Genomic DNA, 6,000 nt, shown 5'->3' on the forward strand with positions numbered 1-6,000 from the left:
CAGGATGCAGTTTAAAAAAATCTAAACAATATTGCAGTACAGTTTTGTAGCAGTAGATGGTGATGTGAGATACTCTTGCCTTTCATAAAATGAAAAAATTCAGCATATATTTTTACAAATGTAAAATTTTCATTTATCCCTTTTAAAGTAACCCAGTCAGTCAAGTTTTTAAAAAATTAAAATGTAGCTAAAATCTGGCTCTACACAGACCTGAGGCATATGGCCAATCAAATGAGTTGCTAAGCAACTCAAACTTGGCAGTCAAATCAAGTTTGCCAAAAGGATGAGCAAAGTCTAAGTGATAATGTTCTATTAATGAATGCTCCACAAAGTTACGGCTGTGTCTGACAGCCAGAAGCCTAATGAAGGCTTGTCCAGAAAATGATCCTGGAGCAATCCCTTAATCAAACCTACACTACACTTACCATCCCTATATTGGTGGTCAAAAGTACAGTGTACCAACCACAACAGCTTAACTATCAACAGCTCAATTATTGTGCTGCCCAACATCATAAGCCACTGGAGCAGGCAATAAATCAATCTGCTTTCAATCATCTGTATCCTCATACATTAAGCTCATATCCATATTTAATATTATCTTGAGTCTTCCAGATGCTTACAGGAAACTGACTGATGTGGTACTGAAGGAAGTAAAAGAAACCTTTGTTTAAACCAACCTGGGGGAAAAAAAATCATGAACAAAAAAGAGGATTGGTCCCAAGAATGTCAATCAATACAAATGTGTAGTATAGAACAGTACAGCACAGTACTGGCCCTTCGGCCCTCGATGTTGTGCAGACTTTTTATCCTACTCGAAGATCAAAGTAACCTACATACCTTTCATTTTACTATCATCCAAATGCCTATCCAACAGTCGCTTAAATGTCCCTACTGTATCTGACTCCACTACCATTGCTTGCAGTGCATTCCATAACTCACCACACTCTGTGTAAAGAACCCACCTCTGACATCTCCCCTAAACCTTCCTCCAATTACTTTAAAATTATGCCCCCTCGTGACAGACATTTCTGCCCTGGGGAAAAGTCTCTGGGTCTCCACTATTTCCATGCCTCTCACCATCTTGTACACCTCTATCAAGTCACCGCTCATCCTTCTTCCCTCCAATGAGAAAAGCTCTAGATCCCTCAACCTTTCTTCAGAACACATGCCCTCCAGTCTAGGCAGCATCCTGGTAAATCTCCTCTGCACCCTCTCCAAAGCTTACACATCTTTCCTATAATGAGGCGACCAGAACTGAACACAATACTCCAAGTGTGTTCTAACCAGGGTTCTATAGAGCTGCAGCATAACCTCACGGCTCTTAAACTCAAACCCCTGCTAATGAAAGCCACCATACGCCTTCTTAACAACCCTATCAAACTGGGTGGCAACGTTAAGGGATCTGTGGACATGGATCCCAAGATCCATGTGTTCCTCCACACTGCCAAGAATCCTGCCTTTGTGTGTTCCTCCACACTGCCAAGAATCCTGCCTTTGACCCTATAATCTGCATTCAAATTCACGCTTAGGTGCAAAAAAAGCTGTAGATTGGTGATATTGGGGTACTTCAAATCAGACAATTACCAACTTGGGAAATATTAGAAGTAGTGAGTGGAAATTCTGAAATATGAGTGAGAGTTTCTTTCATCAGTGCGTTCTCAATTCAATATGGAAGGAGACAGTGCTGGGTCAGGTGCTGAAAAATAGGTGGGCCAAGTGCATCAACTATCTGTGGGGGTATAAGAATAACGTGATCAACATTTGGATGAATAATAGAAGAGGACAAAGACAAATCAATGGATGTTCCGGTATCCTCCCATAGTCTAAAGATGTGCACATTAGGTGGACTGACGATGCCAAATCACCTATAGAATGGATGGGTTGGTATGTTGGATGCTCTGCAAGAGGTGGTGGAGATTGGTGGGGGGGGGGGGGGGGGGATTGATGGGCCGAATGGTTGGCTTCCAAACTATAGGGACTCTATGAAAAGTGGAATTTCTATGTTGGTAGGTTACCATCAACGGCATGAGACAGGATTGAGTTAAAATGGCTCATCAGGGAAAACAATGGACGATTTTAAGGTGGGGATGTTTTAGGTTTGACCTAGATACATCCTAACAATGGTAATGATAGTGAACCAATGCTGGATGAAAAGGAGTGAGAGTCAATAAAATGTGGTGCTGGAAAAAGCACAGGTCGGGCAGCATCTGGGGAGTAAGAGTTACTGTTTCAGGCTTAACCCTTCATCAGAGCTGGTTAGAAAACAATGAAATACATGCCAGGTGAATTTTTGAAGCAAGAATGAGGCCAAATGCAATAAGCTGAGGAAGAAAATAAAACTGTTCAAAGAGAATTAGAATAGAAAGGCACTCAACATAACAGAAACCAAAATCTGCAAGAGAGAGGCTGAGTAAAACCTTGTAAGGACAAAAAGGGTAATCCGTGTAGAGATGCAGAAGAATCATCTAATACCTTTTATCTTTATTCATTCATGGGATGAGGGCATTGCTAGCTAGGCAGCAAATCCTGTCCATTTCTAATTGCCCAGAGGACAGATAAGATTCAACCACATGGCTGTGGGTCTGGAGTCACTGTAGACCAGAGCAGGTAAGGAGGGTAGTTTCTTTCCTTAAAAAAGACATTAGTGAACAAGATGGGTTTTTTCAAAAAATGACAATGGATTCACAGTCATTAGATTCTTCATTCCAGATATTTATTGAATTCAAATTCCACTAAAATGGTATGGCAAGATTTGAAACCAGGTCCCCATAACACTGTCTGGATCTCTGGACTAACAGTCCAATGATAATATCACCAGGCCATCGCCTCCTCTTGAATACTGCACGAGTATTTTTTTTCCCCTAAGAAGTGCAGTCTGCAAACTATTGTTTAGAAAGGGGTTCAAAGGAGGTTTACATGAATGATCCCAGGGATCAAGGGTTTGTCACGAGGATCTTAAGGACTTTGGGTCTGTGCTTGGTTGACTTCAGAATATGGTGCGCGAAAGGGGGAGGAGCAAGAGCAAGCAGCAAGAAAGACACGAGAGATCCGATTGAAAATTACAGAACAGAGGCCTGGATAGTCTGGACAGGGGAAGCTGTTTCCAGCAGGAGGAGACACCAGGATTCGACAGCACAGCCTCAGAATGAAGGAACAACCTATTCGAATTGAGGGGAGGGAGAATTTGTTCAGAGAACAGTGAATTTGTGGAATTCCTTGCTGCAAACACCAAGCCATAGAGTACATTTAAGACAGAGATAGATAGGTTCTTGACTATTAAGAGGATTAAAGGTTATGGGGTGAAAGCAGAATGGGATTGAGAAACAGATCAGCTATGATCAACCAGCAAAGTAGATTGGATGGATCAAACGGCCAAATTCTGCACAGACGTGCTACGGAGGTTAATATTTCAGAGATAAATGTCTCAAAAGACTAAACCAGAAAAGATGACTATGTTTTGAATGGGTAACCTGGTGGATCTGACTAAAATCCCAGGTTGCTAAGAGGAAGTGGGAATGGAGATAGTGAAAGAACTTGCCGCAACCTAAGCTTCCCCAGATATGGGGGAAGCACCACATGATTGGGCAGTGGAAAATGTGATATTCTCTGAAGAAAAGATAGAAGGACATCCCTAATAACTATAGACCAGTCAATCTAACAGCAGAAATTAGACATTAGAAATAACAAATAGGCAAAAAAAAAAATCAAAAGCTACTTGGAGAGGTAGGAATTACTTGAGGAGAGCCAGACAGTTCCAGGAAGTAGATTATGCTCGACCATTCTCATTTGATGAATTAACAGTAAAAAGTTTGATTAACAGAAAGCAATATTTCTAAATGGCTTTGAAAACAAAGTACGAAGTGAAAAGGTTGAATAATTAAAATAAGACCCTTGGAAAAGAAGGGCTGGTGTCTGCCTGGATTAAAAAATGGCTTAAGGACAAAAAAAAACAAAAGTAGCAAACAACTGTTTTGTCAGACTGAAGGAGGAGACAGGCAGCAACGTTATCCATGGTTTAGTCCTTGTGCGAATGCATTTCTTTTTATGGTGTATATAAATGATTTGAATATTGCGACAGAGAGCAAAATCTCAATCTTTTTTAACGAAACTAAACTTGGACAAACTGTAAAGATGACACAAATTAACTAAAGTAGGATGCCGAAAAGGTAGTAGAATGAGCAGTTAGCAGATGGAATTTAATAGAGTTGAAGTGATTCATTTTGGCAGAAGTAATTTTAAGGATATGCAGCGATACTGATAAAAGATACATACACATAGACTTCCTAAATAGGAAGGAGGGAGGTCTACAGCACAGAAAAATGTCCTTCTACCCTTCAGGTCGGTTTGAGTCAAAAAAACAATGACCTACTGTTCCAATCCCATTTTTCAGCACTTGGCCTACAGCTTTGTATGCTTTGGAATCGCAAGTACACATCTAAATACTTAAGATATTATGAGAGTGCTTGCCTCTACAACATTTACAGGCCTAAGTTCCAAATTCGCACCCACCACCCTCACTGGAAAAACATTCCCTCACATCCCATCTAAACCTTTTGCCCCTTACCTTAAGGTTAGAGATATGTTAGAAATTTAGAAAATGGAGTGAGCAAACAATGAAGAGTGTATACCTACAGATATGGAAGAGCTTGTGAATGTGAAGTGGGGCAAGATAATGATAAATCAGAACAAAACAAAATTTAATTAGGGAGGTGGGAGGGAACTAATAACTCAGTTAAGAAAAATTGTAATGGATGCAGTGGACATAATGTGGAGCAGAATAGGAATGGTGAGCAATTTGAGTTTTATGGTAAGAAGCTGCCATATGAACTGTGGTTCTGGATTTCAACAGTGAAGATAGAGCAGGCATACTCGTGGTAGCATTGCAGCTTCAGGGAATTTTAAAAAGAAAAATCATTGTATGACTTTTCAGTTCAACATTAAAACCTGCATTACTTAAACTCTGGTGACCAGGATTTTCATCTTGTTTACAACAGTACGGAATTGTTTTCTCCTCCACCGTACATCTAAAATAGGTCTTGCCTTTCCCATCACCTCCTCCAGAGGATATCAACCATCAGATATGTCGACATTTTTACATTGTTGGAACAGTTCTGAAACAACTGCTGTGTTAGCACATTTAAAACCTTTCCCTTTCCTGACTGTTAGCTAACAGTCTCTTGACTTCAATTTCACTTTAATGAAACTTTCTGGAAGTTTAACAGCAACATTTTTGATTCAACAGGCTAATTAATAACATTGGAACACATTGGGCAGTACGGTGGCTCAGTGGTTAGCACAGCTGCCTCATTGCAGCAGGGACGCAGGTTCAATTCCAGGCTCCTAATGTGCGTGGGTTTCCTCTGAGTGCTCCGGTTTCCTCCCACAATCCAAAGATGTGCAGGTTAGGTGACTTGGCCATGCTAAATTGCCCATATAGTGTTCAGGGATGGGTAGGTTAGGTGCATTAGTCAGGGGCAAAATGTAGAGTAATTAGGGTAAGGGAATGGCTCTGTGTGGGTTACTCTTCAGAGAGTCAGTGTGGACTTGCTGGGCCGATGAGCCTGTTTCCACGCTGTAGGGATTCTATGAGAAATTATATGCAATTACCCTACACATCACAAATGGTGTATAGGCAATATGTTTCTTTAAATTGCACCATTTATAATGACACAAGCTGATCTACTGTACTATTTAAACCAAGTTGTGATACACAAAAAAAAACTTTCACAACTTATACAGATTTTTTGATCAGCCTCTGTAGCTTGTCTCAGTAATAGCCAATACACATTAAACCTGTATACATGCATAAAACGTACAGATGTTTTGGTGAACAGAAAATGCTTTGCCTAAAATGAAAGTATATTATAAACAGAATGCAAAGTGGCCAAATAAGAAAGCATTAATTATATTTCTTGCAAAGTTTAACCTAAAAAAAATTCTATTCTCCTAACCACTGAAATATAGTCACAAAAATTCAATGATCTGGACCTTTGTGCCTGT

General features: G+C 40.1%; 1 protein-coding gene across 2 annotated transcripts in view; it reads right to left on the bottom strand.

Annotated features, from left to right (window-relative positions):
* spast (spastin) overlaps positions 1–6,000 on the bottom strand; it is an 82,723-nt gene that overhangs the window by 37,554 nt on the left and 39,169 nt on the right. The window lies entirely within an intron of this gene.

Source organism: Chiloscyllium plagiosum, chromosome 3, assembly GCF_004010195.1.
Source record: "Chiloscyllium plagiosum isolate BGI_BamShark_2017 chromosome 3, ASM401019v2, whole genome shotgun sequence".
Taxonomy (NCBI): Eukaryota; Metazoa; Chordata; class Chondrichthyes; order Orectolobiformes; family Hemiscylliidae; genus Chiloscyllium; species Chiloscyllium plagiosum.